This window comes from Eumetopias jubatus, unplaced genomic scaffold (genome assembly GCF_037043125.1).
Source record: "Eumetopias jubatus isolate StellerSeaLion01/CBP00866 unplaced genomic scaffold, mEumJub1_p1.0 scaffold_8, whole genome shotgun sequence".
NCBI lineage: Eukaryota > Metazoa > Chordata > Mammalia > Carnivora > Otariidae > Eumetopias > Eumetopias jubatus.
In genome coordinates, this window is record NW_028274814.1 from 50,435,940 (window position 1) to 50,461,967 (window position 26,028).

The 26,028-nt window shown below is 42.8% G+C and overlaps 1 protein-coding gene and 1 pseudogene across 1 annotated transcript in view; both read right to left on the minus strand.

Annotated features, from left to right (window-relative positions):
* Positions 1-26,028, minus strand: part of GRIN2B (glutamate ionotropic receptor NMDA type subunit 2B) — a 286,176-nt gene that overhangs the window by 136,973 nt on the left and 123,175 nt on the right. The window lies entirely within an intron of this gene.
* Positions 10,675-11,104, minus strand: LOC114221703 (large ribosomal subunit protein eL31 pseudogene; annotated as a pseudogene).

Consider the following 26,028-nt stretch of genomic DNA (forward strand, 5'->3'; position numbering starts at 1 on the left):
ATTGATGATTTCATTCCACCAAATCACTGTTCTTATTAGTCCTAATAATTTTAGCAAGTAATCTTCAAAGAACATTGACCTTAATGGTTTAGATCTCATATATTTAAGAGATCCCCAGCTTACACAAGACAACCAGTATGATTTCCCCCACTGAAGTGGCACCAGCTTCTTTCCAAAAGAATCACAGAATCTAATTATCCTGAAAATTAACTAAGCAGAATTCAATATTCATATTCTTCCAATGAAAAGGCAGCCAAGAATTACTTCTTTCCTAGGAATGAGCCATCAGTGGTTGTAACATACTCTTAATAGAACAAGAAGTCACATGTATCCATCTCTCATTCCACATGTAAAACGAAAATTCTGTAAGTGAACAACTCAGAATCTGGCTGTAGTTTTCGCTTTTTCTTTTTAAAAAAATCAGTGTCACCAATGTTTAAGAAAACAGAATATGAAGAGGATGGGACAAAAGTTGGCGCTATAAAGCTTACATGTTTGGAAATCTAAGTTTACAAGACCTTTCCTCCTTATGAACAAAAGCTTGACATCATTACCAATCACACAGAGCTGTTAGGCTGCCTGGCTAAAGAACAATGCAGTGTTTAAAATGCTCTGTCACTGGAGTTTTGTAAGAATTTTTTCCTTCCTCCAAAGGACTCATCTTACTGCTTCTTTGTGACCTAAAAGGTATGTAATTTTCAGCTTCTGTTCAGCATTGACAAGGTGGGTATTGTTTCTAGCCCTATATTCCATAAACAAAATCTCTAAAACTCCAACTCACAAATTAAATAGATTTCTAAAAATGGGCCCTATATCACTCAACCAAAGTCTGTCTCTCAGAAAGTAGGTGGGAATAAGATTCTCACCTTCCCGTTGCTCCTCCCCCACCCATCACTCTTGATGGATAAGAGATGTCAGCTTGTCAAGTCTTATTGGGTGCTACCTGATGTAAGTCCACACTCAGGCAGTAAAAATCTGTTTGCAGTCAGCTCTTTTAATAACTCCCAGCAAACAGGAGGAAAGCAGATCTATTCAGTAAGATGCTTCCTCTGATATGGTGGGAAAAAAATAGTCCATGACAGAGGGTTGATATGGAGAAGATTTTTAAACAAAGAACACTTCCTTCTTTAGAGAAACTGGAGAGAAATAGTTTCTCTAGGGATTTGGGAATTCTAAGAAATATTATGTTTCTATGCTTATGATTTAAGGTCACCTAGACTTGAAGCTCTTTGAAAAGGAGGTCATATCTTCTCCATAAAATATCCCCACTCCACAGAGTCCTGCTGAGTCCTAAGCATTGTGTGGGTTTTGAACTCTGATGATTATAGTATTGACGTTCCCCCTTAATCTCAAGCCTAAGGGGAAATTCTGGTAAGGTGCCCAGCCTTCCATCTACCCCAAAATGGATAAGAAAGACTAGAAGATCAAATGTTCTGGGAATATATTTTATGACATAAAGCACCTAATTCTTTGCAGAACCAAATTAAGGAGTTTTCTCCAAGAGATTTCAAAATTCTAAGAAATATGTTTCTATGCACTATAGCCGCCATTATTAAGGCTAAATTAGGTGCCGAGCTCCTGAAGATAGTGGTCTAATCATTTTGGTAAATATTCTCATTCATGGTGCCTGGAGCATTGCTGGTGTACCTTGAGGCTTACAGTGCTAAATACTGGATGGTGGTGGAGCTTATGATGGTGATAGTAATGAAGACAATCATGCTCACTAAAAAGACTAAGTTGAAAAATTTTTTTAAATGACCAGAGTGAACTGAGAGTTATTCTGAGAATAATTACTATGTATGTATTCGTTCATTCACTTTTCTGAAGCCTCTCAGCTATCATCCTCCAGGTAATATTCACTTCTCCTAGAATAATATAGATGTGACAGAAAGCGAATTCCAAAAAGTCTAGCTAACAGCATTCAAGTTAAACTTACTACATTATTTCACTGAGAAATATTTTTCTTTCTGGTTAGAATTAGCAAAATGACTGCCAAAGTTCTTAATAATATCGGACTGTTCAGAAATAGTCATGCATAGAAGGTTAAAGAATTGTCTTTGTTCTTCATCCTCTAAGACAAGAAACATGCAATCAACACTTACTAAAGGTTTTAAACGAATGTATGCAGGACTGTAGAATGAATATATGAGTAAGTGAGCAAATGAATGAAAGGCTCCTTGAACTGCATTTCTCTGCTTATTAGAATACTTATTATACAGGTAAAGTCGCATTTTAAGAAGTCTAGTGCTTATGCTCTAAAAGAATGGTCTCAGAAAAAATTGGACGCTGATCTTTCAAGTGAGCAATACAAGACTATATGAGCTCCAGAAGCATATTGCAAAAATGACCCCTTGATGACAAAGCAATAACAAATTGGTCATAATGATGTCATAAGAGCAAGTTTTTTTTAAGACATTATAATTTTTCATGTCTATTTTAGCCAGAAGATTTGTGGAAGAAGAAGAATTTGATCCCTATGCAAAGTGGTGATGGAGGTGTGTTTCTTCCAGTGTTCACTTATTTCCCCTACAATATCTGTTCCCAAATCATTAACTTGTCCATAACAATCTGAGTCCAAACTGACGTAGCTAATAGCCACAAAATCCTCTCTGTAGGGCTTAAAAAAACAAGAACTACAACTAAACTATCAAAGGACAGCCGGTAGCCTAAGCCACTGCTAGGTTGAAAACTCCTGGGAATACGAATATCTAATTTACCACTTTATCTACAGCAAACCTAATATGAAGTTTTGAATGGAACAACCTCTTAATAAAAATCACTTGATGAAATGAAGACATGAGACTAGGGTGATGCAACAGGCCATAAATACTGCTTAAGTTTAGAGACAGAGAACAGTGTGGGGAGGTGAAGTCAGAGTAAACTTCATGGAGGACATGGGACTTAAGTAATATGATTTCACTCATATGTGGAATTAAAGAAATAAAACAAATGAATAAAGGGGGGGAAGGGCAAACAAACAAACAAACAAAAGATTTAACTCTAGAGAACAAACTGATGGTTACCAGGGGGGCGGCGGGGCAGGAGGATGGGTAATAGAGGTGGATGGGGATTATGAGTGCACAAGATGACGCACACTGATACATGGAACTGTTGAATCACTATATTGTACACCTGAAACTAATATAGCACTAACTGGAATTAAAAAAAGAATAATATGTTGAAAGAAATGGTCACACTATGAGCCAATACTAATCTAAGTGCTTAATATGAAAATGTCCTAAGCTCTCAGGGTCCACAGCAATCACACAGCAGCATCCTATCCAGGGTTTTTCTAACGTTCAATATCTTACTCTTTCAGAAGGACCATGGCTGAACAGGCCACACACTTTACTGTCACAGCGGACGAAGGCAGATGAAACAGGACATGCTTTTTTTTTTTTAAAGATTTTTATTTATTTATTGAGAGAGAGAGAGAATGGGAGAGAGAGAGCATGAGAGGGAAGAAGGTCAGAGGGAGAAGCAGACTCCCCGCTGAGCAGGGAGCCCGATTGGGGACTCGATCCTGGGACTCCAGGATCATGACCTGAGCTGAAGGCAGTCGCTTAACCAACTGAGCCACACAGGCGCCCGAAACAGGACATGCTTTGGAAGACAATGCAGTGAGAAGCAACACCACCTAAGAGATCAATGCTGAAATTTCAAGGATGAAAGACAAGGGTATGGAATGAGGGTGGAAAAGGAAGGTAGAAAGAAAGAAATGTTTTCAATGAAAGAAAACTCTGTTCTCGCAGTTTCAGGAGAAGGATTAATCTGTCCCGTGGGAATGAATGCGGCATGATATTCTTCAAGACAACACAAAATAGAGGGTGATTTAGTACAGTCGAGTATCTCTATCATTCTGTTCCTGTTCTGTCTACACCCAGTGGTGTTAGTTTTTCCATCTTTGGTCTTTATGACTGAGACAGTGCTTCTTATCCATCACCTTGGAATACCGTGTGTACTCTAATGGGACTAAATAGGCAAGGGCTTGGTTCTTTGATCACAAGAAAAAGAAGCTACAGAAAACTACTAAATGTTGTGGAACCACAGAAAAGGAGAGTAAATTCTCATCAGGAGGGGGAATGGGGGAAAGAGGACTAGCATTTCTTATCTAAGAAGTGTATTATGTATTATATTAGGCTATATATAATATATATACACATGAGGATTATTATCCTGTATATATATATATTATTATCCATATATCTCTGTAATATATGTGTATATGTGAATAATAACTCAAACATCATAGAAGTCCTCAATATAAGTAATTAATATCTCTTTTTTACAACTGCTAAAGCTGAGGTGTAGATAGTTTTATACAAGTTAAATAGGTAGTAGGTAGATCTGGGATTCACAACGAGGTCTGGCTGACTCTAAAACATACTGCAGCTCAGAAAACAGGCAGAGCATGGCAATTCTGATTTAAAACAAATGCAAAGCAGAAAGGATCCCTAGAATTACACTCAGAAAGCCCTGCTTGGGATGCTATTGCCATTGCAGCCCTTGAGCAAGTTACTCTGAGTCAGCCTCAGTTTTCTCATCTGGAAAATGGTAGAACAACCGCCGGACAACATAGCATCACAAACTAAATCTGGTATTTTTATAAATGTGCCCGATACTGTAGCTGGTACAGTAGTGCTCCTGGCACATCGTCCAAACCCAGTAGGCATGCCATAAATATGTGTTGGATGATAATGAAGTGGAAGTGAGAAAACCCACAAGAAGCACTCCTTTTTTTCCAAAACCATGACAGATGGTCAACTTCTTCTTCAGGATTTCTGATCTCTCAGAAACCACTCTACCTATGCCTTCGCTGTCCTAAATCAAAAGTGAAAAATACAAAAAAGCACAGGAGGTGAGATGAAAGCACAGCCCGGCAGTGGGTGGGGCTCCAAAGTGGAAAACAAACCTGTCCTTTTTCTACAAATTACAGTCTCTTTGTCCCTGGAGGTAGCTTCCCCGATGGCCACAGTTTTCCCTCATGATAAAAACACAGGTCGGTCAGTCCCAGAGGGAGCACAGGGGCAAACACTGAGGCACAGTCCTTAACCAGGAAGGACACTCTCTGGGGCCCTTCCTTCCCATGTTTTCTGTCACATCGTTCCTCTTTTCTCTCGTCCATGTCCTGCTTTCTCTCTTGAATCTATAATGATGATTTCCTGCTTCTCTTTATGTAAAGAAGTCTTTTGGCTTTCATAGGCAACCATTTTCTTTTTATGCTTGACATGGTCCACTCCCCCCTCCACCCGCATCTACCACACACACACTCTTCTGTCTCCCTCCGGGTGGGGATTCAGCTGTGGCTGCACCTGTGTACTTCTCTGTAGAAGTGTGTGTGTGTGTGTGGGGGGGGACTTCAGGTCCCAGAACAATACCTCTGTCATCTGCAGGCCACACAGGCTGCTTTTCCTCCCACTTTTCACTCTTAAGGTGAGGAGACAAAGCCTCTCAGGCTGATCATTCAAGAAACTCAGCGAAGGGTATTTTTTATTTTTCAGAGAGAGGGAGAGAGCACAAGCAGGGGGAGCAGTAGGGGGAGAAGCAGGCAGAGGGAGAAACAGGCTCCCCACTGAGCAGGGAGTCCAACGCGGGGCTCCATCCCAGGACCCTGGGATCATGACCTGAGCAGAAGGCAGATGCTTAACCGACTGAGCCACCCTGGTGCCCCTCAACGAAGGATATTTTAAGGAGAAAACCACAGCTGTGAAAGTCCACACAAGCCTTCAAGTGCTGAGCAGGAAATACCCAGGAAAAAGGGCAAACACCTGGACCAAGGCAGTTTCACAGATGAATGGGTGAGGTGAGGGGGGAGAAGCAGGAGCTGTTGCTGACTTATACCCAAGTGTAAATTGCTTGCTTTGTCCTACAGCATTTTATGGTGTTGGGTAGCTTATCTAGGCAACTCCTGTGGGACTAGAGATGGTAAAAAAATGTAAAGAAGAGAAACTACAGTGCTGCCTTGCACAGCAGCTTCTAAAGAGAATCCGGAAGCCCCTTTAGTCAACCACGTGACACCCCTGGTAGTCAAACTCTGTCACATGAGGTTAAGTGTAGTAGGGAGGAGAAAGTTAATGCAACACAGGGCTATCACTGATCATATGGTTTTGGTGTATTTAATTTTAAAAGGGGGTACACTCACTGGTTCCCTTCATGTTGTAAGTGGAAAAAGAGGGGAAAACAGGCTTCAGTGACCTCTCTCCAACTCAGACACATGCATAATGACTAAAGAAGCCCTTATCTACCAAGCCTCCCACTCTAAAATATGCAAGAGTACTGCCCTGCTTACTTGGCTCAGCTCAAGCTCAACTACTCAACGATGTTAGAGGCCATCATCTACCCACACATCTGCTCTCATATGCACGAATCCTTCCCAAATAGTCCCTCACACACAGAAACCCTTTCCAGATGCACTATCGCCCATCATCACTCACCTTCCACTTCCAGAGCCAGAAGCTGACCTACCCCCACCATCCAACAGAGGAGACTATCACTCCCGCGTACAACCCGCCACTCCTATCTCTCCTCTGCACACTGATCCACTCACTTCCTGAATCAATCCCCTATACAAATACGTGCACAAGCATCAATAAAGCACCTTGGTACTTTGCTGTAAATTCCAAAGCTTGGACGTAGCTCCCTTTCAGGAAAAGTATCTAAATTCTCCAATAAATTTTAACAAATGTTTGTTTTCATATGGCACTTCAGCCAAGGGAAACCCTTCCTAGTAACCAAAGGACAGTAACACTCTGGTTTACCGTCATATTACTATAAGAAGAGACCCACAGCAAGACAAATACCATATGATCTCAGTCATCTGTGGAACTTAAGAAACAAAACAAGTGAGCAAAGGGAAAAAAAAGAGAGACACACCAAGAAACAGACAACTATAGAGAACAAACTCGTGGTTATCAGAGAGGAGACGTGTGGGGGAAATTGGGAATGGGGATTAAAGAGTACACTTATCATGATGAAAAAAATAAACCAGTGGAAAAAGAAAAGGGACACAGTGGCACTTGAATAGGAGACCATCACACTACCAAGTTCAGGGTTTCTGGCAAAGCCAAAGCCACGCCGGCCTTTCTGGTCATTATCTGAAGGCTACTGATGCAGGTAGGCTGGTAGATTTGGTAGTATAAAAATGAAGACATTCCTGGGAAAAATAATTCCATTTTCTCAATGAATTAGAAGGCAGATTTACCAGCAGAGAGTGCTAGTTAGAGGAGAGGAAGAGCCTTAGGTCTGAAGTGAGAAGAGAGAGTGTGAAGTTATTTTGGAGCGGGAGAAAGTGAACATAGTAGGAAATGTAGCAGGGCTGGGCGGGACCAAGTCACAACTCGAGATCCACGGCTTTGTCCTCACAGTTGTGCTCCTGCCTGGCTGGAGAGAAAGCTGAGCTGCAGGACTGCTTCGAGGTACACATGAAGGAGGTGGCCGGTCTCACGGAGGCCGAGCATCGGCACCACTGGGTGCCCCCCTTCGGGCATAGACGAGGGGACCGTGTGTGCTCAGGCTTCAGCCAGCTTCACGTGGCGCCTCCTTTCAGGCACATCCTGTCCAGCTCTGGCTTCCTGCCCTGGGGCTTCCCCGCTGCCATGATGCCATACTACGTCAGAACTAGATGCAACCTGGAAGTGTGGGAGAGTAAATGGGAGCAGAAAAGCAAACACTTGCTCCTGTCGTCTTTCAGGACATAGTTCTCAGGCACATCTTTAAAGACTCCTTAGAGGATTCTGGCAGGATGAAGGATCACTTGCCCTCAGCAATGCTCAACCCAATAACATATCCTTGTATCAATTTTCTCTCCTTCCCTGTCACATTCTTCTGGTCCCCAACTCCGGTTTCCTTTTGAATTGTTTTCAAAAAAAAAAAACAAACAAACAAACCAAAACAACAACAACAAAAAAACCTACCTACCTAAAAGTCTTTACCTAAGGCTCTGCCTTCAGGGTAAGATCATTCCTTACAGGAGTAGCTAGAGCTGGGATTGTGGTGTTCAACAAAGACCCCACTGCTGGGGGTGAGCGGGGTGGCGGTAACTCCTGGCATGTACCAGCACCACAAATACTAAGACTCTCCCCTGTAGTGGCCTGGGGTGACGTGGAGGCAGAGGGTGATGGATCAGGTTGTATGGTAGCTCAGTCAAATATCTGCACGTCTTGAAGAAAAGGAACTGGAAGGGTTAGGGCAGCCAACTATTAACTCGAGGTATTCTGTGACATCCAGAAAGTCTCGCAGGCCAATGTTTAAGGAGACTCGCATTGCCTGTGGCCACAGGGCCGACTGTGGAAAACCAGACCTAGGAACTAACTGGAACAGTGACGATACTACAAAAGAGACTGAAGGCACAACGCTGGAACGTCTCCTACGTGAAAATCCTAATGGGAAAAGAATGAGACCCTGAGACCCACAGAGGGACGTGTGGGTGCCTAGCAAGGGAAGAATTTTCCTAAAACCTCCAAGGTGGCAAGAAAAGCTCCTCCCCGACGGTCAAAGGTAATAAACCTGACCTTAGAGAGTGTCCAAAGACCTTATCGGAAGCAGGTGTCTTTCAATAGGCCTCCTGTCCTTCCAGATATACACCCCTGTCTCCCTTCATTCCCTCCAGGTCGATACCTACAGTCGGGTCATGCACAAGGATAGCGAGAAAACACAGCTCCTAGCAGGAGGCAGATAGCTAGGAGGAAATAGCTTACATACCGAAGGAATTGCAAGGGAAAGACCTGGCCTATATAAATCTGCAGAAAGCAGGGAGCACGCATGGAAGTGGATTTTGAGGGAGAGCGGGATATAGAATTTATTGGCAGGGGAGCACTTTCCTGTGAATTAAGGGTCAAAGGTCTGGCAAAGACTCCTAGAGGCACGCCTAACATACTAATGGGTTGGTGGCCTAGTGAGTGACGCAGTGGACGATGGAACAACTTTGGCAAAATATTGTGAAAGGGGCCCAAAGATTAGGGAGGTGGCAATGTTAGACCGGAAGGACTACGTGAGGCTGAGAACTGGCTACCTGACTGATCTGCTCTCCTAGAAAGGCCTGGCGGGATCAAGCACCAGCCACCCACAGGGCTACCAGCTCAACAAAGCACCTTGCCTTGGCCTTTCCTCTTTCCCTGCCTCCATCCCCTCGTCCCTAATTTCTGCTCCCAAAGGTTGTGATCCACAGAAACTTCTTGCGCCAATGCTAAGACAAGCTATTTCTGAGGAACAGAAATTACAAGCAAGCTAAAGAATCCTGAGACTGCTCCTGGCCCTAGCACGGACTCCAAAAATCACTGTCTAAATTAATGCATTCTAGGGGCGCCTGGGTGGCTCAGTAGTTAAGCGTCTGCCTTCAGCTCAGGTCGTGATCCCAGGGTCCTGGGATCGAGCCCCACGTCAGGCTCCCTGCTCGGCGGGAAGCCTGCCTCTCCCTCTCCCACTCTGCCTGCTTGTGTTCCCTCTCTCACTGTGTCTCTCTCTGTCAAATAAATAAATAAAATCTTAAAAAAAATAAATTAATGCATTCTACTATACTGTCTAAGTGGGTTCTCAAGAGATGATAAGTCCCTCCTTTCGTCTTCTCCCTTCACCTGAATCAGTAAATTAAGATGGCGGTTAAAGGCAAACAACTCCTTGAGGCAGAACACTAATGCAAATACAGCCACTACAATCTCTTTGGCTCTGTGCCTACCTGAAGCCCCTCTGAGCACACCCCTCCCTGGGCATGACTCTGCTTCTCATTTCCCAGTACACTGTTTTCCTCCACTGTCACTGTCTAGCCTCAGGACAACAGTGTCCCCTGGAGGGATCGGATCCCCTTCTGGGGAAATCAAAAAGCAGATCAGGAATTAGTCACCAAACTGTGTCACTTTAAATACAAAGAAGAAAGAAAGGAAGAGAGGAAAGGAGCTGGCAGGGGAGGGGAGGGGAGAGGAGGGTGGGCAGGTGACAGGGAAGGGGAGGAGGGAGACAGGAGGGGGGCAGTGTTGTAGTTGAGGCGTTCTGACTTTTCATCTCATTTAATCATCACACTACATTTGCAAGTGATCTCCTGTCACACAGACGTGGAAGCCAAGGCTCAAGGTCCCTGTTTTAAACAACCGTTTCTTAAGCTGAACGGATAGCGAGGAGCTACAGGTTGTACCCCAGCATGAGCAAGAGACAGGACTCGATTAAGAACGAGGGAAACCGATCAGACCAGATACATAGACGCCTGCAGGCTTCTGCCTTCTTATTGCTGGGATTTATTTCGGCAGACCAGTCTATCGGGAGACGGCAGAGAACCGGAATGCAGGCAACAAGAATATTTTCATTTTCCTTCTATTTAACAAGTGATGGTGCTAAGCAACTGTATGTGAAGCAATGTTCAGGGAAGAGGCCCCAAAGGCTCGAGGAGAAACTCCAACTTCACTGGACCCTGACTTCTGACAGCGCCAGGATGAGGGAGCCCTGAACCGGGGTGGCCTTCAAGAACGGGAGCAGGTGGATAAGCAAGCCAGCTTTCTTTAACTACAAAATGAACTTAATAATGACACCCCAGACCACTGGACCAGGCCGGAGTTTCCTGCAGATCTTCAGTTGTTCTGCTTTGTGTCCGGAAGGCCCAAAGCCTGACACCACCTCCCTCTGCTTCCCTAAGATCTTTGGCATGAATATTTCCACCTATGCCAGTGAAATAGTGAATTTTTTTTTTTTTTGCAGTTTTATACCTTTATTTGACAATCAGCGATTAGTTCTCATCCACATTAACTGTCTGTAGATTTTTGAAAGTGGTGACAGGTACATAGGTAACCAGTGTGTAGAGCTTGTTTGATGAATCTTCATCCTCGTTACATTTTCTGGACAACCGCACACGGATACGGTATAGAACATTCCTTATTCCTTTGGCCCAAACAGCTTTGTTGAGCCTGGTGTCAATGCGCACATCTGGAGTTCCCATCTCCTTCATGGCAAATTTCTGGATCTCTTTGAGTGCCCAAGGGGCATGCTTCTTGAAACCCACTCCGTGGATGCGCTTGTGAATGCTGATGGTGTATTCTCTGGTCACTACCTCGTTGATGGCAGAACGGCCCTTCTTCTTCTCGCCACCCTTCTTCGCGGGAGCCATTCTGCCGGGCCCTGGTTGGAAAGCTCGAATTTTTTTTTTATTATACTCTATCCTTTTCTTGAGTTTCCTGCTGAAGTCATCGTAACGCTTTGCCATCTCAGCATTTCCCTTCTCAACCCGTCCTCTGTAAACTGTACTTTCTTTCTCTACTTCCAGTGATAACTAAGCTTCAAAGACTCCACCTAATATCGTGGAGCTGAAGGGACCAATTTTTTAATTCAAGAAACAATTATATAGCATTTACCCTAAGCCACACACTGTTTAATCACTTAAAACTATGAACTTCTTTAATACTCCTAACAATTCTGTAAGTTAAGAGTTATAAGTTACAGTTATTATCCCCATTTTCTGGGAAGAGAAAACTGAGGCTCAGAAAGATGAAATGACTAGCTTCAGGTCACACAATTAGAAAGTGGCAGAGCCTGGCTCCAAAGTCTGTGTTCTTAACCCTGGGGATCATTTAACTTATGCTCTACATTTTATGGAAGAGGAAACTAAGACACAAAGCAGCTAAGTGACTTGTGCTAGAGGGCAGAGTGTGGGCTGGGATGAAGTCTTCTGATTTCCAGCTCAATGCTTTTGTTTGCTATATCCCATGATCATGGTTCCAGCAGTATTCACCTCTAGCCTACGTTTCACTGGTGGTTCCCCATGAGTTCTTCAACTGATCTGTAGACTTACACTATCATGGTGGAGCTTCATTTTACCAAGGCCGTGTATAAAAACCTTTGGAATTGTGAGGATTTGCACCTAGTCCTTTGGGGCTTTAGAATCAGGTGATCCAGGTTCTAGAGCTTCCTTGCTAGCTGTGAGACCTCAGCATGTTTCTTCACCATTTTGGAAAGTCTAGCTGGTATATGGGAGGGTATGCTAAAAGCTGTAAGAAGCAAATAAATGCTGTTATTGCAATAATAATGGTGATTAGTCCTGTTAAAAGCATAATGTCTTACCCATTATTTCTGCAGTGTGTGAAATGGTGACAAAGATACAGACTCAGATGGTCATTGTTTCTCAAGGAGGGAGGATCTGGTGCTGAGATTACTGCTGGGGATAGGGGAGGCTGTGGGTAAAAGCGAGGAAAGGCAAACCATGTTCCTATTAACAGCTCTGAATAACAGTATTGTGGGGTAAAATGGAAAGCTATTCATAAGGGAGAAACTGGGGGTCCACAGAAACATACCTCCGCATGTTCCCTTTCCCCTGGGCATGGGGTGGCATGCCTTTACCTGCTCTTATGTGTCAGCCCTTACTGTCATATCACAGGCAAACCTCCTGTAAAATTGACTGCATTTGGCATTTCAGCTACTTTCTCAGCCACGTCTGTCACTGGAGATTGTGAGCCCTACAAGGACAGAAACCCTTGTCTTTTATCTCTAGCTACAAAGCTAGTAGCAAGTTTGGCACTCAGTAAACGGTGGTTGAACAGTGAATGAATGAATGACTTTTCAACCTGATTTAAATGCAATCATTTTGCTTCCATTCAACAGCCCAGGACTTGGGTTGTTCTCTAAGTAGCGCCTCCCCTTCACACCACCCCCTCCCGCCCTGCCCCAGGATTGTGTGTTGGGCAGGACTAATACTGGAGCAAGAGAGTCAGTGCACTTTTCAGGAAGGGTGGGAAGACATATTGAGGGTTGGGAACTTTCTGAGATCCAATTTTTGAGAACTGCTGTCTGATAGTTCTCCAGTATTTCGTCAGCCAACCACCAAAGAGTGCCCATAACTCCCCATGCATCAGAATGTTTCCTATACACATTAAATAATAAAAACAAAATCAAATTTTTAAAAACATCTCAAGCCAGCATTTTGTCTTGTTAGCACTTTAATCCCTAAAGAGACACTCAGCGCTATATTTTTTGGGTTCAGAGATAATTTTAAGGAAGGAAATGTGGAGAAAAGGCCCAGAGAGGGAGGATGCCAATTCATACATTCTTTGGTTGGGTGCTTCAATATAGAGAATTCCTTAATGGCAGGAATCAAGTGTAAACTTGGTAGATCTCCCACAGCACCTAGGGCTGGCTATGCACATGGCCAATGCTCAATAAAAATTGAACGGATAGGTGGACAGAATATAATTTTCTATTGCTACTTCTATTATCTACAGTCACCTGTAAACTAGCATAATTCTGGTCAGTATGTCCAAATAACCTACCACTTTCTTACCGATCAGTTCTTTTTCTGGATTTTTCTTTGCATAGAACTGATATCTATTTTCAGTTTTTTATTCAAGCATTCAGAAAAAACAAACAAACACCTGTCTCCCTCATCGTCCAACAGTAAAACCTCTACACACATAAGTGTCTTCTCACACAAATCAGACAACATAATATAATGGTATTTTCACTGGGGTACCGTGTCTCCGTCTGAGTAAGAGGTGAAGTCAGTGATGTGGTTAAAGTCTAAGACTGATGTTTTGCTTTTTTCTGTCATTTATTTGGAACTAGCTACCCTGTGCTTCAAAACAAGAAACTAAAACATGCTAACAATAACCTAACATTCACTCCCTGCATGGGAGTGAGGGGTAATGTAAACTAGTCCCAGCGAGTCATGTCATCTATCAAAACTCTCCGTCCAAAATAATTCATTGCCATCCCTGCAGCTGCATCTGGCTGCTCAGGTCACCTTCACCCATGCCCAAACTCATCCTCAGAAATCTTCAGTCCTTCTGTCCCTCCCATTTCTGTGGGGTTCTCTGTCTGCCCTCACTTTTGAATGACGAAGATTTCCAAGGCCAGATCATTCTTGTGCTGGGACTAGCCCGTTCATGGAAAGTCAGTCTTGGAGGAGGAGGAAAGGAAGAGCTATTAGGGAAGACACTTGGGGAAGCCAGGGAGGGAGAACAATGCCAAATGAATTATCGGAGGAAAAAGAAACATGGGGGAAGTACAACAGAATATGTAGAAAGGACTATGTTCCCCAGATCTCTTGCCCATTCCAGAACTTTCAGAAAAGAAATAGCTGAAGATGGGGAGAATGGGTTTGGGGAAAGTAGTCCTATCTTCTATGACAGGATTCACTTTGTTACTAAAGGGAAATAACCTATGAGAAGAGAGAGACAGAAAGAAACCAGGAGTAGGGTGGGCGAGACAAAGAGGAAGACATATGGGTAGGGGGGTGGGAGGAGGAGAGAACATGGTACGCAGTGGGAACACTGTTGGAAACATAAGAACCGCCCCCAGCAAGAAAATGCCAGCATCTCTGGGCAAAAATCTAAATTGTCAGCACATGCATCTTTGCTCTCAGAAAGATACACTTTTTTTTTTTCTTTCAGGATGATTCCCCATTCCGACATCAGCAGAACACTTCACACTGAGAGACTAAGATCACTTCATTCCTCCTGTCATGTAGCATTTCCAGGCCTGTTCCTCAGCATTCCTCACAAATGTGCTCTCTCCACGTTTTAGACTAATCAATGCTGGGAGCCCACGGCGAGGAAGATTCAGGAGCAAGTAACTGTCTAGATTTCATAGAGATTTTGGTCTTAACGAAACTTGACTAGAAGAAATCTGTCCGTCTTGGGAAAAGATGAGGAAGGAAAATAAAATCTTCAATGTGTACACTTAATAAATACAGTATCCCATTTAATTCTCTGCAGGGATAGTCCAAAAAAAAAAAAAAAAGATAATTAACAAGGAGCATTTTCTTTGTATCAGGCCTCTGCTAAAAACCTTGCACTCGTTCTCATTTGGCCAGCATGAAAATAACAGGTAGCCCTTAGTGTTACCTCTGCTTTTACAGCTGAAGATGCTCAGAGGGCTTAGGTAACCTGGCCAAAGCCACCAACCGAACAGGCATAGGGGCCAGGATACCAAGAGATCCACCTGGCTTCTGATACTGTGCAAATGGCCCCAATTTTATTTTACCAATAGTGAGTATTAAGAACCTTCCCCACCAACATTTTCCTATACCTCATAATAGAGTAAAATGCTTAAATCCTTCCCTTCCCTTTAATTCTTTCCCTACACTGTTTAAAAAATTATAAAATGATTAAAAAATTAGGCAATGGACCTGAATAATAATAAAAAATCCGAATCAACTGACAATTAATGGTAGTTAACGGTATAAAAGAGGAAATGATATGTATAGTCCACAAATGTCTGCCCTCTCTACCATATTTGACGCTACTGACCCCTTTTTTCTTAAAAGTCATTTCTTTGGACTTCAATAACCTGCCTCTTACTGAGATGACCACAGCCTTCCCTCCACCTCCACCAGGCTTGTGACCTTTGCTGAATTCTCTGCTCCTCCTTCCCTCCAACTGTTCTGGGTGGCCCAGCTGGAATCTCACTTTACTTTCTCTATAAACTGCTCTCCTGAGAGAACTGATCTTTTCTCAGCTGGTTACTGACAGCTGTATCAACACTATGCTGATGAATTTCAAATCTGTAACTTCACATTCCAGACTGTACCGCTGTAGGCACTTCAAGATATCCTCACGAACATGTCCAGCCCTCAGCTCAGAATTTAACACATCTTCTGTGAAAAACAGGTTCCCACTTCAACTGCTCAATTTCCATTGATCTCTCACCATCCTTTCAATCTCAAGACTGAAAAGCCAGCTTTGATATTTTATCTCCTGTATTATCTCTATATGGGATACTACCAGATCCTAAAGAAGTAAACTTCAAAATTCTTTTGCAATCCCGGAGACCACGAACATTCTGGCCCTTTCACTGCATTTGGAGTAGGTCTGACTTGTCTCCCCACCTTTGGGTCACTTTTCCCAATGCCTCATATAGTCATACAAGATTAATCTTAAAATAACCACATAATCAAGTCTTTCCTATGGTTACTTCCCAGGATAAGGTTAAATGACATTAATCTAACTTTCAGGGTCTTCATGACTTACCAGTTAGGAGTGACATTCATTCAGCCCAAGCCAGGGATTCAAGAACTAAAGAGGTTGTTTCATAGAAGATTCTAAAGCAGACAGATATGCCAGTGGTCTCTAATTCAAATCCTTTACAAAAATATAACACAGAATAACTAAAAGTTGATGTAATCCTACCTTTTACTGACACATGCTATTTACCGTACTTTTTTTTTTTTTTTTTTTTTTGGAGGAGATGCAGACAGAGTAAATGACTTGATTAAGGTCACATAATGAGATGCCAACTCCCAATATGGTACTTTTTCCTACTATAGCATGTTGTCTTTCAAAAAACCAACTCTGTCCAACTTTTAACCCCACACTTGTTTCCTATTACTTGTCTATAATTCCACTCAGGTTAAGTTGATCCCAACATAACCCTCACATGAATATTCAGTGTCAAGTGTCAAGTCCAAATCTCTGTTCATGCTATCATTCCCAACTAGAGAAATGTCACCTTGCTTGGACCTCTAGATTCCACATTCCTCAAAAGCTAGGTCAAGTTCCACTGCCTCCAAATCCTCCACAATGTTTCAAGGCTGCAACTTCAGCCTACATAGACAACATTTCTTGACTACAGCATATTAACTGTACTATCTATTTGAGGCATTTTGTCATATTCTGTCTTGTACTTTTACTCAACATTTTTGTGCGTGCAGGCTTTGCTTCAACTAAATTTAAAATCGGAAAAGAATCAGAACATGTCTTTTCTGTTGTGTTGTCCTCCACACTGAGCATAGCTCTGTGCACAGAGTAGGTGCTGCATTATTTGTTGAAAATATAAGGAATCGAAGAATAGAACCTGAAATAAAGTCTTAAATAGATAGTCCAAAGGCCCAGAGGAAATCAAGTCTATAGATAATCAAGCTTAATTTTACAATTAGCTTAAGTGAATTTGCTCATTCAACGAATACTTAATGAGTGCTTGCTCTGAGCCAATTAAAGTGCTAAGCATTAAAATGCAATGGTGTGGGAGACCGATGCATTGCTGCCAACATGGAGCTAATAGTCTAGTCCGAGGAAGACAAAAACACTAAAAAATCGTGCGTGTGTGTGTGTGTGTGTGTGTGTGTGTGTGTATGTGTGGTGTGTGTGTGTGTGTGTGTGTGATTTAACTAGGACTTTAGAGGAAATGGGGGGAAAAGTGGAGATATTTGAAATATATTTTACCGTAGAACCAGTAAGATTAGAAAACTGATTAGATTAAGGGCTGAGGGAGAGGAAAGAAGCAAAGATGACTTGCAAATTTCTAACACATGCAAATGGAAGGATGCACATGCTATTCCCCTGAGATGGAGAAAAGTGGTGGAGGGCAGAGTTGTGTGGTTATACCACAAAAATTCAACTGTGGCATGGGAACAATTCCATTAGTAGAACCCTATCAAATAAGAAAAGCTGGCAAGAAGTAGTTTGAGGCCCATATCCTGACCTTGACCTCATTCATCCTCAGGTGGGTTTCTTAAAAAGCAAATGCTCTATCAAAAATTAGGCCTGAGAAGAGGAAGAGGCAGAGTCAAGAAACTCAGACAGCCTGGAATTGGGTAACTAGACTGTGAATCCCTGCAGGTTAGTGTTTGCTGAGGCAGGAAGAATAGAAAATAAATCTTTTCAATCAAAGAAAATCAAATCTGGCCCATTTATTTTTCTTTATCAAGTGAATCAAAAGCTTGGCTTATCCAAAAAACCAAAACTAATCTGAAAAAGGACTGCTCCCAGTATTCTGTGGATCCATGCAAAAGGCAGGCTAACACAGAGGCCCTTACTCTCCATTCCTGTTCTGGTGTTAAGTGAGCTGGTGAAGAATAGTGTGCTGGGGATGAAGCCAAGATTCTGGATTCAAAACCTATTCAAGCTACTTCATCGATCATAAGGTTGGAAGGAAACGCAGAAATTTAATACCTCATAAAATCAAACAATCAAAGGACTTGAGAATCAAGGAACATAGGGCTCAACCCTTCCGAATTCCTTCCAAGCAAGCACCTCTCCTAAGACCTTATTTTACAAATGAGAAAACCATAGTCTGGAAAGGTAAAATGACTTGTAACACAGCTAATTAGTAGCAAAGCTGGGAACAGAACCATGTTCTCCTGCCTCCCAGCAGATCATCCCCTCCACTATATGGACCACATTGTCTGGATGGGAAAAGAGAAGGGTTTGCCTAGAAAAGTCATCCCTTTTGGAAAGTGAATATGAGATCAGGTTTTGAGATCAGTAATTTGATATCCAGGGAGGAGGACTGCCATGCTAAATTTCAATTTGGCCAAAAGAAGTCCCCACAGGTCCTTAATCACATGAGTAAAATGATCCAAATGATATTTGAAAATTATAAATCTGATAGTGGGTAAAATTCTTTGTGTGGTATTAAAAGGACACGGAGCAGCTTGTTCTAGGAATCCAGGCACAAGCTAACGAGGACAGTGACTACGGAAGCAGAGAGGAAAGACTGACGTAACTTAGAGGCCATGCAGGAGTTACTGGGGTTTGACTGATGGCATGTAGAGAAGGAACAAAGGGCAGGGAGGAATAATTTCCAAGGATGTCACAGATTATAGGGCAAAAGACCACATGACCCCTCCCTGCACATAAAACAAATGTAGAAAACTAGTTCAGAGCCCATGTTTTACTGCCAATGAATCAGAAAACTCACCTTCACACATGAAGGATAGCATACTTAATTTTTAAAACAAATAATCACTTTTTCACTCCCCATGCACAAGCCCTGCCTCCCATCTTTATTGATTCATTCACATTTTCATTCAATGAAACATATATGAGTCTTCTGTACAAGGAGTCCCGGGGTAGCTACAAAAGACTTTCCCAGCCTTAGACACTCCCAGATATACTTTTAGATTGGAACTGCTTTGCATATCTAAATGTTATAATAGAAGTATGAACACAGGGCTATTGGAGCCCAAAGAAAGGAATGACTAATTCTGCCTCGAATTGTTAGAGAAGGCTTCATGATGAGGAGATGACACTTGAGTCAGATCTTAAACGACATTCATGTATTCACCAGGGGAACTCAAAGAGGAGCATTAGTGAGAACAAACCATGCAGATATATGAAGTAGTAAAAAAAACTGGTCACAGAGAACAGCCAGTCAGGTGGCCCAGTCATTGGCTGTTGCTTGGATCCCAAGCAGCATATGCTGGGGCACAGTGGGGAGATGGAAGAGGGATGCAGATAAGCCCAATCATGAAAGTTGGGCCCAGATATTCAAGAGTCTTATGGGCTTGCTAAGGAATACATAGCTCATCCAATGTATAAAAAGAAACTATCAGAGATTTATAGAAAAGTGAGCTTTCTGCTCTAGATATCCAATTCTTCATTATTTACAGCATACTAAAATCTATGTAATTCAGTAAGTCATGGGCTACAACTTCTTCCTCATCCCCACCTTGATTTGAGAAAGACTATACTAGCCACTTTCAGGTCTTCAATGATAATGTCTCCATCCAAAAAAAAAAAAAAAAAACAAAAACAAAAAACACAGATGCCTACGTGATGGGCTTTTCATCATCCAATGCAACTATTAGACATCGCCTTCCCTGGAAGATGCTTGGCAGGGATTTTGTCATGCTTTTGGAATTGATGTCTGATCAGGCCCTGGTTCTTCCTCCTTGGTAAAGGAAAGCACAATATATTGGAGAAATTTTGAGCATGCACCCCTCCTTAGCCCTGAATTAAATTAACAAAAGCAGGGTTTTCATTTTCTTATCAAGGCATGACGCTGCTATGTTGGGGCAGACTGTTCTCCTATTGTAACACAGCTCCTCCCTCTACAGCGTCTTTCCTTTGTCAGGATGGACCCTCCCTCCTCTGAATGTTCTGGGGCTCTGACCAGGGGCCCGGCACCTAGGCATTCCAGGATCATGCCCGCTCTTATTCATTTCTGAAGTGTCTCCTTCCCCTTAGATAAGTCCTGTTCCTTCTTCCTGTCTCCTGTCAATTTCTTTTTTTATAGACACATTTCCCTGCTGCTTACTAATAACCAGAGTGACTGATTCGACAGCTGGTACAACCAAGTGTGGAGAAGCAGGATCCTTTCCCAGTGCTCAGAAGAAATGGAAGAAACAGGCATTTTTTTTTTTTTTTTTTTGGAAATAAATAAGCTCACAATCTGAAGCACGTGTCATTGGCAGGGCTGACAGACTTAGCATGTGTGTCCTTTACACGGGACCCAAAAGATTTCAAAGGCTGAATCAAATGCTGTGCTTGCTTTCTCCTTTCCCACTTTCCAATTTTACCTTTGCAATAGAAAAAGAAATATATCTCAGTCTTCCTGACAACACTGAGATATATGAACTATCATCTCCCACAGAAAAGGGGGGGGAACCCCCACCAGGCGACCACTCTTGGCTGTCCCCTCGGCTCCTCCAGGAGATACTTGGATTTTCTAGGTCACCCCTTTGACTTAACACAGAAGCATGGTGGGCAGCACCGTGAGGTGCTCTGGGGAGATTAACTATCATGCCCCTTCTCCTCGCTGCCGGGTTCTTAAGACAACACCAAATAGGATGAAATGAAGTTGACGTCACTTGAGGCAAGATGAAAACAATGCCAAGAAGGGAAAGGAAATCCCTGTAAAGAGAAGCAACACTAAATGGCCATGGCTCTCAGGCACTAAGGTTCACAGCTCCAGAACTGTCTGAGGACTGCCGTGGAGTAGCGCTAACTCCTTTTGTCCACCCTTCTCCTCCAATGCAAAACCCAGTACGGTCTCGTGTGCCCCTGATAGGAAATCTGGAAAAACCCCTATGTGCTTGGAAATAAACAGCTAAACACATAATCCTACTTATGGCACCAGTCTTTGGGCACATGCAAAATAAAGATTTGACTGCCTGCATGAGACATTTTCACTTCAAACTTGAGGAGCCAGCTCAATATTAGAACATGCCTGGTTGAGCCCCAAAGAGGGAAAATGCACTCTGGAGCAATTAATGAGTGTTTCTTAATAGTCCTTAGTTCCTCCCTCATGTTATGCTATTGGTGAAGAGATGACAGAAAGCTCTACACAATAGCTCAGATCTGGAATCTTGAGCTTGGAGAAGAACAAGTATTTGGGACTCAGTATTCCCTCCGGCTCATTCAAGGAAGCCCAAGTCTGATGGCCTTAAGGACGGGATGCAAAATGCCATCTGTTCATCCAGGCACCTTCGTGATCAATGCGGGAGAGACGGCTGGCTGGGTGGAAGCCAGGGGTTAGAGGCAATGAGAATAGTCACCTAATCACCGCCTACTTGGTAAGTGTGTCTGGGGACTCTGTCATGGTTCTCTCTCTCTCTTACAAATCACAATGGGCTTTAACAACAATAGGCAGTGTTTCTCTTCTTTTTCTTATTTCTTTGGACAAACGTAAAGTCTCCTATGCCGTGCAAAGTCTTTTGTGAAACAGATGGCATTGCTCTGTTATGCAAAATTACATCCTTCCTTAATACGATTCCAAAGCGGTGCTGTGGCCTCCCTCTCCTGCTTTTTCACAGTAGTCAGGAACCCCAATAACGCCACACATTATGAAACCACCTGCAACCCCCTGCCAGACCATTATCAAGCCCAATTCCATTGGTCCCCCTGAAGGAGGGCTCTCCCAGGCTCCAGGGAAGGGTAGGGAGACTGGGGCAGCCCACCATTTCCTTTCTCACCTTGGCCCTCATCCTGTGTCTTCCTCATTCTAAACTGTTTTCCCTTTGATTTCATTCTGTGGCACTTTAGGGAGCAATTCCATTAAATGTAATAACAGCGTAGTAATACAAAGAACATCATTTTCTAGTGCTAATAACTTTCATTTTAAAACCACTTGTCCAGCCCAAAATTTAGCAAAGCATAAATTTCTCAAGACCAGCAGACATCAAATTCGAAGCTTTGAAGTTCTGTTTCTTTGGGGTTTGTAATCAATCTATGTACAGAAGAACTGGAACGCCATTTAAAGTCAGATTTGTTTTGATGCTCATGCTGCTAGCTTTACTGATGGGAACTCACCTCTCTGCACAAAACAGACACATGGAGCATCAGCAAAAGGACCAAAAACCGTACCAGGAAATCATGATCACCTGCAAGACGATCATCACTGATGAAATGTCCACATCCTCTACCCTTTCCAGAAATTGAATTTCACAGCCCTAATAGGGAATCCCAATTTTTAGACTGATCATTAGGAAAGAATCAAAGAAAGGATGCTTTCATTAGCACCAAATTCAAATTTCGGCAAAACTATCATTGCCTTTCACCCCATTCTGTTCACTGGGGCCACAAAAAGGACCCTGAAGCTGAGAACAGCCATTCCCACCCTAGGCTGCCCTTTAGAATCAGCTTAGGAGCTTTTAATAGATGTTCATTCCCGGGGCCCCTACTTCCTTCCCATTCAGAATTTTGCAGGGTTGGGCCTTGAGATCTGTATGGTTTCTTAAAGCTCCCCAGGAAAATCTAACCCCACACGGTGAGCACTGAGATGTACTGACACAGGGAACTCAAAACACAGGGAACGGAAGATAACATGGGAGCAAGTCAGCATATTAACACTTCCCTGAGCTTGTTGAATCAGCGATACATTTTAGAAGTCTCCTTTATCTGAAAAAGGAAAATGTTAACTTCTGATGATAAGAGCAAACATACTTTATTTGAATTACCTCCTTTGTCATCACTACCTCTCCCACGCCAGCTCCCCTGCTGCTGCTAAGTGTGTGTGGGATGCGGATCTTGGGCCTCCTACAAGACAGTGAACTACTGGACCGTACCCCACAGTTCTGAGCACACAGTAGGTGTCAACTGGTTTGTTATGCATTGCCGATGAGAACGATTCTGCAAAGAGCTGACCACAGGGAGGATGTGTCAGAACACACAAGTGTTCACACTTGTCTAGTGTGGGTTAATTTGGGAATTGGGCTGAATGATCCGGGAAGGAAGCACGTCCCTGAGGATCGAGCCGCTAGAGGCCGCTCTGAGCCAGATCCTTGCTAACCCGTATATTCTGAAGTGCAAGCACACCCGAGGGAGAGGAAGGCTGCTCAGTAGCACTGGGAGTCATGGCAACACCGGGGTTCCTATTTTTAAATTTGTAGGTGAGCAAGCACGCAAGGTGTGTGTGTGTACCTGTGGGGAAGGGGACTCTGGTATATTTCAAAAGACTCTTCTTTGGAGGTTTTAAGTTTGCAGGTGGCTAATCATCTGTGACAATAAGATCAGAGAATTAAACTAGAATCCACACTATTAAAATGGTTCTTTTCCCCTCCTTAACTCCGTTATCTTATTCTCTACCAGAAGGGATTCTTGATGGCCTCGTGTCCAGAAATACTGGGAAAATTCTGATACTTTTAACCATGATATTCTGAAATTCTGATCTTCGTTTCTTACGCTTGTTCTGCTAGCCTCTTAGCCATGTCAGGTTGTGTTACAAGAGAAATAGGTCCTGGTCAGCTAATTAAAAGAATCTTCTCTGGACGCCCCATTCCTCCTAGGGCCAATGAAATGGAGGATGTATATTGTCTGTATACCCACCATCTAGCACAGGATTCAGTACATAATAGGGATTGAACATACCCAGTGAATGTCAACTGTCAGTGGACGTAATAGTGTGAGGCACAGAGGAGTGGCCCCCATGCGTCACATTTCTCTCACTCTTGATATAGCATCATTTGTACTTTTCTCCAATTGCTGGCCAACTTTCAGCCTTAAACAAATCTGAACTTATCCCACCTGTCAAAAATGAATAGTGGCCCTGGAGGACATTTGTAAATCATGACAGAGGCCAAGGTCTTGTTTTGTTTTATTACACGTCCTTGACAGGATTTTCAATGGGTCTGTCACCTCCAGGAGTTTCGGCAGGTTTTAGAACAGAAAGCCTGCTCCCGCTTCCATTCCAAAGACTCTCGGGTCCACAAAGACTCAAGTTCTTGTTGTCCCAGATGTGGCCTAAAGGACTTTGGAATATACAGGAATAAGAAAAAAAAAATCATCATCCTTTCCAAACAGAAAAGGCAGGCATGAGCAAGATCACAGCAAGGCTGGTAAACAGAGCTGCGTGCGACACGCTTCGGGACAGGGAGAGGAATAAGGCTCAGACTGGGGCATCCCTAGCATGTGTGCATTGGATAATGTTCCCAGACTGATTGTGGATTTATCATGGCGTCAGGACAGGAATTCAGCAGAGGCCAAGAAAGGAAACGTGTTAGTACAAAACCACCCTGAGCCTCAGGCTAACGATGTGCTCACGAATGTTCCAGTCCTGTCTAACTGACTCTGCTCAGCAGTGAGACAGCCCTCAGAATGGACCCTCAGATGTGCAACGTGGGGCAAAGTACACCTGGAATCCATAAAGACTTGGGTTTGAAACCCAAGCAAAGTAGGCAAGTGACTTAACCTTTTGGGATCTCAATTTCTATGAAAAATGGAAGTAATAATGTCTCCACAGAGTAACTTTTAAGATTAAATGAGGCCTTATAAAGCACTTGGCACATAGTATTCACTCAATAACCTTTTTTAAAGTAAATTTTCCAAATTGCTGAAGCTTAGTATTTTTAACTACCAAGCTCTTTCTTGATTATAGGAAGCCTTTTAAATGGAAAATTTTAGAAAGGTATTATAGAGTTCTTTGACTTCTTAAACCAAAGATAATCAATATATTTTAAGCTCTTAATAATGACCTAACAATGACTACACTATTCTTTATACAGGGATGTTTTAAAGGGGGCATATGCTTCCTGGGGAGTATAGGGCAGTTTGCCCCAGATGGTCTTAGACAAGTGCTCCTTTCAAGGTCTTCTGCTGGGTTTTTCTAATATTTTAGGCACCTTACCATTCTGTTGGTTATTTCTTAATGCTGTCAGCTGGCCTGCCTGATTTCCATCATGTTCATCATTTCTAAGCTGTTGTCATCTGGGAAATAGAGAAGCAAGTATCTCTGATACTACCAGTGGCCTACCAACGATAGGTCCTTGACCATCTGTCTAGTTAACAGAACTTTGATTTTTGACTGGGCGTCTTACTGACCAGGTCAAAAACTAAACTTGTTCACCTCCCTTGCAGCTAGCTGCGACCACTGACTGATTCCTGACCGTGGGCTATAAGCAAAGTGTGGGAATTCTGGGTAACCTCCTTAGATGAGCTCAGCCTCCTTCCTAACTTTAATCTGCTGCTCGAAACTGGAGTTTGGCAGCCATATGGGCATGGGGGCGAAGGCCACAGCCTATAAACGAAAAAAGAGAAAGCTAGCAGGAACCTGGGTCCTGACAATCATGCAGCTACCATACCAGCTCTGGACAGACCGCCTAATTATGTCAATGTATCCCTTTTTTTTTTTTTTTAATGTTCAGTTAGCCAACATATTAATACATCATTAGTTTTTGATGTAGTGTTCAACGATTCATTAGTTGCGTATATATGTTTATGTATCCTGTTTAAACTGGGGTACTGACCCTCCAGGCCATATCTAACACAATTGCTCCACAAGCTTCTTAGAGGTATATATAAAGTTAGAGTAAATGAACTCTAAGTTAAAATAAACCACATTTACTTTAGGACAAGGATCTGTGCCAGTGATTTTAGTCCAAAGCCCTTTTCGGCTTTATTCATGGTTCTGGGTTATGCTCCAGCTACATCAGGTTGTTGCATATATCACCTCTCCTCTCCCAGGTAACAGAGGTAACTATGTATGAACACACATGCAGTGTGGTAACAAAACAATGAGAATAATGACCCTGGGTAGGCTGTGGCATCACTATTTTAAGCCATAGTCTATAACACACACATGCACACACACATACTTGGTTTCTTCTTGGTTTCTCGTCAATAATGAGAGGGATTTGACACATTAAGATCTACGTCATGATAAACCACATTATAATGATATTCTATTGTGCTATTTTTTGCCTCAAGTAAAGTCACCGGTGCCTCAAGTAAAGAACCAGTTGTTCAAGGAGGGGGAAGAAAGTGGGTGAGAGTGTCTGGAAATGCCACTGGGAAAATGAAAAGTAAGTATCTGAGTTTTCTCTGTTGATATTCACAGGTAATCTATGCAGCAGATCCAAGAAGCCCTCATGTGTTTATAGTGATGATTCAGTGAGATTACATACAT